Genomic DNA, 13,680 nt, shown 5'->3' on the forward strand with positions numbered 1-13,680 from the left:
GGACACTAAAAATTATCTCATGGGATGATCAAGTGAAGGAATCAGTGGTGTTTATCCTTGTTTATTCTAAGGAAGAAAATACTTAGGAGAACACGATAGCTATCTTCAAGCACTTGAAGGCTATTGTGTTGAAGATGGATTACACATGTTTTGCTTAGACCCTGGGGACAGAATTATGAGTTACAGATAGATCTTGGCTTGATGTAAGGTAAAATTTCTTAAAAGTTAGATCTGTCCAAACCAAGGGAAGCCTTGGAAAGTAATGAATTTTCCACACTACAGTCAGTTCTTGAAGAGGAAAATGGATGACTATTTGGGGGGCATGTGAGTCAAAATAGATGACCTCAAGCTCCTGGAAACTCTGAGATTCAATGATTGTGTGAATAACGATTTTAAAATCACATTTCTTATGGATTCTAAAATGTGTCTTTTCTGGAGTAAAACTCCATTCTCACACTTCTGTAGACATATTAAGGGCTTGCTTCCTTTAAGACAAGTCACTTTGTTTACTAACATTGTTAGCCTTCCATAAGGGCAGGGATCATGGGCATATACCATTATACCCAGCCTATTTTATCTCTTTCTGAGTAAAGTTCCCTTTCATGGGAATGTTAATCGTGATAGCAATTTGAGTAGATTCTTAGTCAACAATTCAGGCCTTGCCAAATAGAGTATCCTTTCATCTTCCTCATCTACTCACTATGCAAAAATTTTATGTTGTGAATGCAAAACATTATATATAACTACTTACTAATGAGGGACCTTACTTATAGATGGCTTCACTTAGGTATATCTAAATTTCACTATCATCAGTTCTCATTCTTTTTTTTTTTTAATCAGGTATGTTCATAAGCAATTATGGCTATTCTTAAATTATGTTTACTGAAAAATCATCAAACAGTGATACTAATTTTTCTAAAGAAATACAATAGTAAATATGGCAATAGTTGAAAGTCAGGAAAATCTGGGTTGAAGTTTTATCTCTAACACATTGTTAGCTATGGGACCATGTCACTCATCTAGCCTCTCAATACCTAAAGCCATTTCACTAGCATGTTGTTAATGAATTGTTATTCTTCCACATGGAGGGAGTTTCCATACCCATGGTTCCCCACACATAGGTTGGAGTTAAACAAACCAAAAATCCTCATAAAAGGATTGTATTACTCAGTGTATGTTGAGTTAAATTCAATGTATAAATTGACCTGTCATCACTGAGGTTATTCTTCTTTTCTTCCCAGGAATATGGTAGTTTGCTTTCAATTGTCTACATTAATGGATGGTAAGGGAGAATAAATCCAAAATGTCAGATCATCAGAATTTTATATTTAGCTGTTTGGCTTCATATTTACTTTTGGCTATTGGTATATGATAGAATGGGGAAAACATGAAGATGGAAGTCAGAAGAGAGGGTTCTAGATTATCTTGGCTATATTGCTTCTGCCAATAATTATCCTGGGCAAATATCTGCTTGCATTGTCAGAGAAAGTTCTGGACTTGAAATTTGAAGGTCCTGCCTCTGACACTTAACTGTCCTTGTTAAGATTTCTCAGAATTTCAATTTTCTAACTCTCAAAGATAGTAATGGCTATGGTACTTGCATCATAAGACTAATAATGTAGGTAAATCACTTTGCTAACTTTAAAACATGAGGTAAATGCCACATGTTGTTTTAAATTTCCTCATCTTCAAAGGGAGAAGGTTGGATCAGATAGGATTTGATGCCTCTATTTGCTCGCATATTTCAAATTAAAGTTCTTCTAGAACTTTAAGCATAACTTCCAGTAAATTATAACAACTTTCATTTCTACCACTGTAAACTAAACTATATACCTCATGTGTTTGTTGTGAGAATGGTGCTTTGAAAACATATTATAATATTGTTGCTTTTAAATTCTTACATGGAGTGCAAAAATGTTTGTGAAAGTCCTTTTTGTAGTGGCTGGAAACTGAGTGGAATGGCTGAAAAAGTTATGGTATATGAATGTTATGGAATAACATTCCATAATTGTTCCATAAGAAATGATCAGCAGGATGATTTCAGAGAGGCCTGGAGAGACTTGTATGAGCTGATAATAAATGAAATGAGTAGAACTAGGAGATTATTGTACATGACAACAAAAAGATTATAAGATGATCAATTCTGATGGACTTGATTCTTTTCAACAATGAGATGATTCAGACCAGTTCCAATGATCTTGTGATGAAGTGAGCCTTCTACACCTAAGGAGAAGACTGTGGGAACTGAGTATGGACCACAACACAACATTTTTACTCTTTTTGTTGTTGTTTGCTACCATTTTAGTTTCTTCTTTTTTTTTTTTCTTTTTGATAGGATCTTTCTTATGCAGCAAGATAATTGTATAAATATGTATGCATATATTGGATTTAACATATATTTTCACCATGTTTTACATATATTAGATTACTTGTCATCTAGGGGAGGGGTTAAGGGAAGGGGGGGGGAATTGGAACACAAGGTTTTGCATATCCGTGCATATGTTTTTAAATTAATTAAAAAAAAAAACAAAGAAAAAAATAAATGCTTACATGGAAACATGGAATTCCAGTGACTGATTGAACACTTTCCCAACTTGCCCCATTTTTTGACTCTGCTTAAGTCAATATTTTCTCTAAAGAAATAAAGAAAAATGTATTCTATTGTGTCTCTCATCTAAGAATATTCTCTGAGTTGCCATTCTAGGCACTGGAGAAGGGAGATGCTATTTGACAGAAGGGACATAAGCATTGCTTCATCTTCTCTTGATTACTTGTAATCATACCTCATGCCCTTTGCTGGAAGGATACCAGCCATGCAATGCCTTCCCTGGACAGTAAAGGGATTCTGCCAGCTTATATGACTAATTTGCCTTTTGGGGGAAAATGGGATGTCAGTGTGCAATGTTCCTTGGTATTATTAAAGCATTCCAGTTGAATCAACTTGATACCCTTCTTTGTACATGACTAGAATGTTTACCAAAGAAACACATTATCAACTCAAACAATTAATGACACTTTTAATAGAATTCGTTATCAAACCTGGTAATGTGCCACTCATAAATTATACTTTGCTTCAGATGTCAAAAAGTTAAACATTCACATGTCCCTCGATTCACAATGCAATGGAGGCCAATTCTGTAATTGTTTTCTATTAGGGAAATGAAACATTGAGCCTTCATGCCAAGCAATGCCTAAACCACAGCAAACACTGAGGGATAACTGCTACAGACTTCAATCCACTAACCTGATAAGATCTGCCTTTGGGCAATGCATGATTAAATGGACATATTTGGAAGCACAAGATGCTTCTGTTTCATTTAGAAAATAGGATTATGATGGTGATAGAAATACAATAAATCCACGCTATACAGCCAACAAGGGCACCAAGGAGTGAATATGACATAATGATGTGTCTACAAGACAGTGTGCATAGGAACATATTTTAAAATTCTTCCTTCCTACCTCTGACTAATTCAAAACCTAATACTCCCTCTGCCTCACATGAAATGGAACTATAAAGAGAAATGTTAAAATGACATTTATTTCCTCCAGTAATAGCAAATAGCCAAAAGGTATTAATAATTCCATGCTTTTAGCACTGTATATATAGCACAATGAAAAGAGTATTGTCTCTAAAACCAAAATTTCTGAGTTCAAATTCTGCCTCTGATGCTAATCATCTATAAGGCTCTGAATAAGGAACTTAACCTTTCTGGACCTCAGTTTCCTCATGTGTAAAATCAAAGATTGTACTAAATGGACCCTGAGCCACTCAGCTAAATGGCCTCTCAAGCGATGATCCTATTACTGCAATAATAGTAATAATAATTAACATTTACATGGCACTTATTATGTACCAGACACCATTCTAATTGTTTTAAATTATTATCTCATTTGATTTTAAACCTCACTACAACACTGGGAGGTAGGAAGCCTTATGACTAAGAATATAACCTGGTTGAGAACTTAATAAGACCTAAAATTTTATAGCAGTTTAAGGTTTGCAAAGCACTTAACAACTATTGTCTCATTTCACCCTTAAAACAACCCTAGAAGGTAGGTGCTTTTATTATCCTCCATGAGAAAACTAAGGAAAACGTAGGTTAAGTGACTTTCCCAGGGTTACACAGCCAATAAGTGAGGGCAAGATTTAAACACAGTTTTTCCTGACTCCAGATCTAGCACTCTAGCCACTGTCACCTTATTACCACACTTGACATTGACACTTTACAAGAAAGAAAGCAAAAATCTCTAATCCTTGTCATATGAAACTAACTTTAATTATCAAGTCATGATGGGGAAAGTAGAGGATTTATTGTCTATTAATTCTGTAAACTCATATGACCACATCCCTTACCAAGAAGGGATATCAATTACTGGATTGTCCCCATAAGTCCTTGGGGAGGAACTAGGAGCCATTAGAAGCTGTTGAAAAGAGACAGACTGATGTCGAATGTAAGGAAAAATGCTGAACATCTTAATTTATCTAAAAGTTGAATAGGTTGGTGAGTTCCCCCTCACTTGAGATCTTCATAAGATCAGGAGATTACTTATTAAGGTAGTTATAAAGGGAAATCCTTGTAAAAGTAGACCTTAGATGATAAAATCTCTGAGGTCCCTTTCAACTTGGACAACCTTTGTGTGTATAATTGGAAATCTGTATTCCTTTAAATAGCAGGCTGTAACTCTATGGATAATTGATTTCTGAGATTTTCTGCTTTGAACTATTTTGCCAAGGTAATACAAATAATAACATTTGGATAGCAATTACACTTTTGGAAATATGTTCACATCTTTTGTTTCAATTAATTAGTGTTCAACATTATTTGAGACCCTGTAGAAGGATACAGAAGTATAAGAACAAAACAACATTCATATCTTTGAGGACTTTATAGTCTAGTTGATGAAACAATATTAATATCTATGAAATAATGGGGAAATAGTGTAATTTAAGGTCATATATAATAAAGTGTTAATTATGTATAAGATTTAATTCATTAGATATTAAGTACCTACTGTATGCAGAACATATCCCTTGGCATTGGGGTAGGTACAAAATTTGGATAAGATAGTTCTTGTTTTCATGAAGTCTAATATTTTAATAGGGTGATATTATATATGCAAATAAGTTTGATATGAAATAATACTTGTCCACAAAAGAAATGGCTTAAATGCTCCAAATGGGAAAAGGCTATTGCCAACTTAGAAGTAGAACAGAATAGAATTTTTTAAAGCTTCTTGGAGAAAGGGACATTTGGGTTGGCCTTTAAAGAATGGTAAACATGTAAGAATGGAGGAGAAAGTGGCTGCAGACAACTCAACAGGAATTCTACAAGTGAGAAAAGTGAAACAAGTTAAGTAACTAGCTGGGCTAATTAAGCATATTTGTAACTGAAAAATAACTAAAGATATTTTACTTCCTTTCTGTCAAAATTTCCTTTTTCTCTGTCAAAAGGTAAAGACTGAGGAATATGTGAGGAGAGAGCAAGAGTTTAGGGGAAAGGCAACTAAAATTAAATATTAAAAAGAATTTGGTTGAAAGAGCAAAAGAAGGAAATGAGTGAGGATATGTGCATACACACACACACACACACACACACACACAGGAAGGAGGAGGAGTAGAAGAAGGAGAGGAAGGAGGAGGAGAAAGAGGAGCAGGAGGAGGAGGAGAAGAAGAAGAAAATAAAGAAGAAGAAGAAGAAGAAGAAGAAGAAGAAGAAGAAGAAGAAGAAGAAGAAGAAGAAGAAGAAGAAGAAGAAGAAGAAGAAGAAGAAGAAGAAATCATCATATGACACTTAGCTAATTAGTCTGATAGAGAGAAGACAAAGCAAAGCAATACAATGGGAAAGAAAAAAATACCCAAATGGAGGCAAATTCTAAATTAACTATATTATCCAGACTTTCTCTAAATATTTAGTAACTTTTAGTCTCAGCTGGAGAAACATAATCAGTCATGAAAGGTAATGGAGAAACAGTAGGAAGATAAAGGAAGGAAAAAGGAGAAATGGAAATCTGGAAATAAAAAAGGGATTATCACTTGATATGAAACCACATTACTTCATTTTGAAAATATCTCTATTTATAAGTGACTTTAGCCCAGGGAAATGGGGAGGTTAGAACTTTTCTTGGAACACTTCCTAAAATGTGCCTTAGGTCTCTTGAAAATAGGAAACAAAGGAACACTGGTTTAATAGAATATTTATTCATTCAGGCCCTGGTAAATGTGGTGTCTCCTTAGGCATTATGTCAAAATAGTGTTGCTTATTTCATTCATGAACATCTCTCTGAATCAGGGGAACTACAATATCAAACTGTTCATAGAAGAAGAATGATCACATCCTGGAAATTTCTTGGCCAGGACACACAGGGCCAAGTTCACATCTTTGCCCAGAATATTAAAAAACGTCCTTTTACCTCTGGTAGAATGAGGAGACATCCTTTACATAGCTTCTCCTTGCACAATATTGCAATTGTAATGTATTACAGATTACTCTTACCCACCGAGACCTTTCTACTGCCCTTTCGGTAACCTTCAACTTTAATTTTCCATAGGCTGGTATCCTGAGACTCTTAGCTATATAGTATCCCTGCAATTCAAATCAATGAAGTCAACAAATTTGTTAACTATTTTGTCTACTTGCAAAACATTTTCCTAGGGGCTGAGGATAGAAAGACAAAATCCCAAACAGTTCCTGCCTTAGAGAAGCTTCCATTCTATTAAAAAGAAAGACAGTGATTTAAGATGGATCTTTGACAGGAGTACCTGACTCTGAGGACAAATCTCTTTTTACCATATCATGCTGGCTCTTCATGGAAAGTAATGATATTGGTACTTAACTAACAATTATGATTGACAGTTACTATCCTTTTCTCCAAGTGATGGGCAGCAGTCTACAAAGTCTTAGCCCTAGCTGAATAAGAATCAGGGATTCCCCAACAAACTCCCAAGAGACCTCTTTGTCCCGAGAGTTTCATAAAAATCCTAGAATTATCACTGAAAGAAGGAGGAGGAAGAAGAGGAGAGGAGCAGGAGCAGAAAAAAAAAGGAGGAGGAAAAGGAGGGAGGAGGAGAAGAGGGAGAAGAAGAAAAAATTAATCAATGTATTGGAAGAGATGCAATGTATCCACTCCAAAATTATTAAAGTAGAAATAAAGAAGGTTCATTGTCTTTCTAGAATGGCTTATATTAAGTTTATAGAATTATATAGGAGATAAAGAGATGCTTTTAGTACCAAGAAGCCTAGGGTTTAAGTCCCTCCAATGTCCCACATTAACTGTGTGATGCTGGGCATGTCACTTCATCTCTTACTCTTTATCCTAAGCAACTCTTTAAGACAAGGAGATGCAGATCACTTATTAATATGTATTGATAAATTAAGCTTCTTCACTGTTAGTTCCATGTTTTTTAATTGCTTTTCAATCATGTTTGACTTTTTGTTATCCCATTTGGGATCTTTGCAGAAATACTGGAGTGGTTTTACTTTTTCCTTCTCCAATAATAAGATAGTTCATTACATCAGTGAAATAACAAGTCAAATTTTATCCCCCACCTCCAAAAATTGCTGCCATATCTAACTTTAGAAATATTTCTTGCATGAATTTTCTCCTTCAAATTTATGACTCTTGGTGAAGAAAATGGTGTCTATGTAGCTACTAGTAAAGGTACAAGAAAAACAGGAAACAATCACTTTGGTTTAATATTTTTGCTTGCAGTTTTGTTGTATTAAACCCTGGCCCAGTGAATGAAAAACCCCAGTTCAATTCCACATTTGTGTTATATTTAGGTAGTTGACTCTGAATGTAAAGAATAAATAAAATATATTACTTAAATTGAAGATAACAAAACCAACTAAAAGCTTTTTTGGGAAGCATAGCAGTTGGCATGTCTTCAATGCCTCTTTTTAAGTCATGAGGGCTCATTTAATTTTCAGACTGTTGTGGTAGGGGAAAACATCAGAGACAAACAGAAGATTAATAAAAGTTAGAATAAAAAGACATAAAATAGAAAATGCAAAGTCAGAGTCCATGGCTTGCCAATATGAATGGAATTAGAGTAATAATTTGGATGGGTTAGAGGCCAAAGATAAAAGCACAATAAATTCCCAGAAAACTAGATTACCAAGAGCGCCATTGGAAATTAAAAAGCTACATAAATCACAATTGTAGGATAAATGGTATTTGGATGGCTTTTTTGACTTTTTTTAAACTGATTAAATTTAATTTTTGTTTCTTCTGAGGAAGGTCTTGTTGAGAGGAAAAAAAGAAAAAGGAAATCTCTAATAACAAGTTAAGAAAAAATATTTTTAATCATAAAAATGTTAAATTCCAAACCTTTTATTTTCCTACTATCTTCTCCTATGTGAATTTAGTTCATTCGTTACCATGACAACAGGTTATTCGACAATTCCTCTTACTAAGACAGTTTTTCACTGAGGATAGTTTGAGACTGAACAGTAAAATGGTTTTCCATTTGATTTAGCTCCCATACTTTCTTTCTATTTTAGGGATTCCTGTTTCAATCCATTGAAGGTTAACAAAGGCCCAAAGATAGGGCATATCACAGTTGTGGTGTGATCAATGTAAAATGAGATGACATTCTTGATGTGAAAATCACCTTCTGAATCATTTGCTGAGTGCCGACTGAGCGGATGACAAAACACTACATTGGTAAAGTTAACAAAGTGTAAGCTGTGCCTGCTTTACTTTGTGCCTGTGTTGTTTCTAATATTCCCCATTGTGAACCAGGGTGGTATCCATTAAAATGGATACGACCACAGTTCATGTTCTCATCTCTTCTCACTTGGTCTGCTGGAATAACCTACTAATTGGTCCTCTTACTTTTGGCATCTCTCCTCTCAGATTTCCTTCATACCTCAGCCAAAACAGCCGGACCATGTTGTCCTTATTATGCTTACAAACCTTCTGTTTTTCCCTGATACTTCTAGAATGAAATACAAACTGTTCAGGCTGGCATTTAAGGCCTTCCCCAAATTGAATCCCACTAATTTAGCCTTATCTTATATTATTCTTCCTGTTAATAACTTCCATATTCCAACCTAATTGGATTACTTGTCTGTTTTTGTTTTTCAGCTTTCCATTTCCCTACTTGCTCATGCATTCTTGCAAGGCATTTACTAAAATTCATAAAAGCATCTCAAAATCCTCATTTTAGGAGCAGCTAGTGGTGCAGTGGATAGAGCACTAGCCCTGAAGTCAGGAGGATCTGAGTTCAAATATGACCTCAGACACTTAACACCTCCTAGCTGTGTGACCTTGGGTAAGTCACTTAACCCCAATTGCCTCAGGAAAAAAAAAATTCTCATTTTCTTTCAAGGCTCAATGTAAGAACCATTATCTTTATTTTTTTTTTATATACTATACTTATCTGTGTAGCTGTTGCAACTCCCAAATAGTAAGAGCTAACTTTTCTATAGTGCTTACTATGTGACACAAAATGCGCTTTACAATTATTATCTCATTCTATCCTTCCCATAACCTTGGGAAGCTTATGCTGTTATTATCCCTATTTAACAGATGAGGGAAATGAGGCAAACAGAGGTTAAGTGACTGTCACACAAGTAGAAGCTAAGGACAGATTTGAATTCAGTTTTGATCCTAGCCTACAGTTCTAACCATTGTATCAGCTAACTGCCTCATGGTAAACTACAAAGTCTTTGAGGTCTGGGATTAAATTTTTTTTTGGCTTTCTATCCTCAGCCCCTAATTATCTTGTATTTAGTAGGCATTCGATAAATGTTATTGAATGAACTGACTAGTCTGAGAACAGGGTGATGGGAGTAGAAGTCTGTATATCAGAAAAAAGGCAGGATTTGAATGACATGAAACTTAACACATCCTCACAACTCAAATTTACTTCCCTCTGACTCAGAGGTATACTTTATTAGAGGAGAATTGAAGGGCAGCTTGAGTAACTATTTGAAGATTCCACAGAAGTTCATCCAGAAGCCCAGGATTTCTCTACCCAGTGCAGTCATTTTTCAAAGGTGCCAAAATCTAAGTTAGAAACGTAGCAATTTGATTTCCCATGAAGCCTACTAGCAATTGTCAAATGGAGGGAGCTGTGCACAACTTATTTCAGAAGACTTTCTTTTCCAAAGATGTTGAAAAATTATGAATGGAATATTTGTCAACATCATTATTGGAAAATATCATAATAATCCACTAAAAAATATTAGGGGGAATGTGTGCATCTCTTAACCTCAACTTTTCATACAGGATAGTTAGAATTGTGTCAAATTTAGTGTTGGTGATGTGAAATTTAAGACGGGGAAAATGATTATGTGCATTTGAATTTGATCAGAGAGTTATGGAGGGGATGCTTACTGAGCCTACCGTGTGCTAAGCACTGCGCTAAGTGCTTTGCATATAATGTTCTATTCCACACAAACACCCCTAGAAGAGTTATATTTGAAGATATATATATATATATATATCTTTATATGAAAGAGGGATCTAAAAGAAAGCATTAATGGATAAGGAGATAGAGAAGGGAAATTTATGAGAATATTAGATGTTGGAGAGTGATGGGAGGGTTGGGGAAGGGAAAAAAAGAGAAGAGGCAAACCAGAGATGTTAATGACAGATTTTGATGACCTCCTAATTTTGTTGTGGAAATGACTCATAAACACCTACTGATATCACTATCACATGTAGATCAGATTGAAGGTTTATAAATACTTTCTTAAGAACCAACTCATTGGATAGCTCAGAAATCATTTTCCTAATTTTTAAAATGAGGAGGCTAGAATTTAGAGAAGACATATATAGTTTTCTCATGCTCATATTAGTAAAGAAAACCGGATAGGATTTCAGGTCTTTGTCTTAAAAGATTTGGTATCTTCTGTTCCTCATCCCTAGGATGACAGTGTTATAAATCTTAATCTGGAAGGGGCCTGAGAGGCCCAAAGTCACAGGCAGAGGTACTAGAAAATATATACATATATACATACACAAACATATGCATGGATATGTATATCTCTATCTATCTATATGAGACACAGGATTTGAATCTAGATCCTGTGGCAAATGCTGGGAAGCATTTGCCAGTCACAGGGGATATCCTGGGAATAACACACAATTGGAAGAATGATTGATGGTGCTCTGGCCCATAGTGTTTGTAGGTGACAATGTGTTAATTGCCTTAAGGACCAGGGCTCTTTTAGAAGACTTTGGAACTACTAATTAACTAGACCATAATTTCCTCATTAATCAGAATGTCTTTGAAAATTTAGACCATCAAATGTTATTGTGCAAACATGTAATGTTCATTATTTACTTTTGTTCTAAATATTCTGAAATGCCTCTAGAACTAAATAATTTAAAACAAAGTGATAATGAGTCTTTTTTTTTTTTAAATTCAAGAACCATTTATTAAGTTCTTATTATATTGAAGGGTCTGTGCAAGAGTTTATGGAAAAGCAAAATAGACAGTCCTGCCTTCAAGGAGATTACATTACTTCCATCCAGTAAATAATGGAAATTATTACTCCATCTTCAATTCTTAAATAGACATAATCCAAAATTTTATGAAAATGTATACTCACACATTTTTCTTTCTTTAAAAAAAAATTAAATAGTATTTTTTCCAAATATATGCTAAGATAGTTTTCAACATTCACCTTTGAAAACCTTGTGTTCCAAATTTTTCTCCCACTCTCTCCCTCCCCTTTCTCTAGACAGCAAGCAATTTAATATAGGTTAAACATACATCACACATATTTTTAACAAATTCCTAATATCCACCTTTTGTATTCGAAATTGCAGGAATTGCAACTCCCACAGAGCTCTATTCGGAATAATATTGAGGGAATAAGGGAAAGTGAGAAGGAGAAAGAGAAAGAAAGAGAGTAGTGTTTATTATTGTAAGTAGGCAGAGAGACCAACAATTAACACAAAAGTAAATTGAAGCAGCTGAAAGGTGGAAATTGAAGGAGAGAGCTAAAGAGGTAAGTAATACAAAGAAAATGTGTTTCTATAGAATTATAATTTATTATATTAAATAAGTTATAAATAACAAATTATAAATAAATTATAATTTATCTTGTTGAATCGCAAACATTGAACACTTCTGTGAGAAAAAGAAAAATATATAATCCTAAAAAATGAGCCATTTGTTAAGATCCATGCATTTCCTATCAGGAATTTAGATAGAACATATAAACCGTATAAGAATTAAGGACTTGTGATTTCATAAGGAAGCCCTGGGTTAAGAAACTCTTTCTGCTAGTGTATATTTATATCATCTCTGCAGCCTTTAGTCCAAGAAAGTTACCTCAGGTAGCAAAATCTGACCAAAATAGAAATGATCCCTTCAGGTGGCATAATGACTTAGAAAGTCTATTATTTTTAAATGTTTATCATTAAGCATTTCCCAATTACAGTTTGATCAGATTAGGTAAGAATTTAGGAGTTTGACTCCTCTGACCTCAAGCATTGAGATGTCCACTGACTATCTAGGTTTGTACAGACAGTATATATAAAAGGCAGTTCTTGAACCCAGATCCTCACAACTCTTCTTTCTGTCTACTATACGTCATACACAGATGTTATGACAAATATGAAATATCTGAAGATAGTAGATTGTGGTAGTGAATAAAAAAAGAAAATGTTGATCATTGTCAATTATGATAGAAAACTTACAACATTGAATAGAGTTCTAGGCTTAGGTTAGGGAAATCTTAGCTTTAAATTGGACCTCAGACACCCATTAGCTATGTGACAGTAGCAATGAATAAAATCCCAGAGGTCTAGGCAACTGTTAGACTGTTAAATAATTCTCTAAGGAGTTATGGATCTACATTGATGGTAGGATTCCACATGAGAAGTTCCCTATACTGATGAAACCACATATGTGGATACTTAGGACACAAATAAAACTTTTAAAGCTTAATTCATCACCTACTAAAGCAGTGCCCGTTGTAATCCCTCTTATCAAGGAGATTGAAAATGCTAGGTCTTGAGCTCAGCATTCCTGAGTTGAATTGGGCTAATACTGATCGGGTCTTCACATTAAGTTTGCTATCAGTATGGTGAACTCACAGGATAAATGAGCTACCAGGTTATCAAAAAACATGAGAAAGAAAGGGAGGGAGGAAGGGAAAGAGGGAGGAAAGGAAAAAAGGGAAGGAGGGAGAGGGGGAGGAGAAGAAGAGAAGGGAAGGGAGGGAGGAGGGGGAGAAAGGAAGGAAGTTAATGTACAAAGCTGGTCTACCACTCAGAAGCCTCATTCTTATATACCATGATTTTTTTTTTTTATCAAAATGAAAGTTTGAAGGTGGTACATATGGCAAACACTAAACAACATATCCAAAAATGAGGATGACTTTTTTTCAGAGAGAAAGTGGTTGGTTATCAAGACAGAATTTATTTCTAAATTGGCTTATCAGTTTAGGTCAGATAATCAACAAGTTAGAATTGGTCCAAACCAATAAGAAATTAGAACAAAGAAACAAATATGAGAAGAAGAATTTATGTGCAGTTACTCAAGAGCCTATTTTATATAGTCAAATCAAAAACAAAAGCAAATGGTAAAATGGACAAATTTATAGACATTGATTCTGTTACCATGTTTTAGAGAAATTTCCAGTTACTTCAGTAAGGAAGTTGAAAGAGTCTAGAAACCACTCAGTCAGCAAACACTTGATCTTCTTGTAAAGCAAA

The 13,680-nt window shown here is 34.6% G+C and overlaps 1 non-coding gene across 1 annotated transcript; it reads left to right on the plus strand.

The window, feature by feature from the left end:
* Positions 1 to 295: 295 nt before the first annotated feature.
* On the plus strand, positions 296 to 372 carry LOC111721150. Its single transcript, XR_002770494.1, has one exon. It is a non-coding gene; the product is annotated as a small nucleolar RNA SNORD113/SNORD114 family (small nucleolar RNA).
* The last annotated feature ends 13,308 nt before the right edge of the window (positions 373 to 13,680 follow it).

The sequence above is a fragment of the Sarcophilus harrisii genome, chromosome 5 (assembly GCF_902635505.1).
Source record: "Sarcophilus harrisii chromosome 5, mSarHar1.11, whole genome shotgun sequence".
Classification (NCBI taxonomy): domain Eukaryota; kingdom Metazoa; phylum Chordata; class Mammalia; order Dasyuromorphia; family Dasyuridae; genus Sarcophilus; species Sarcophilus harrisii.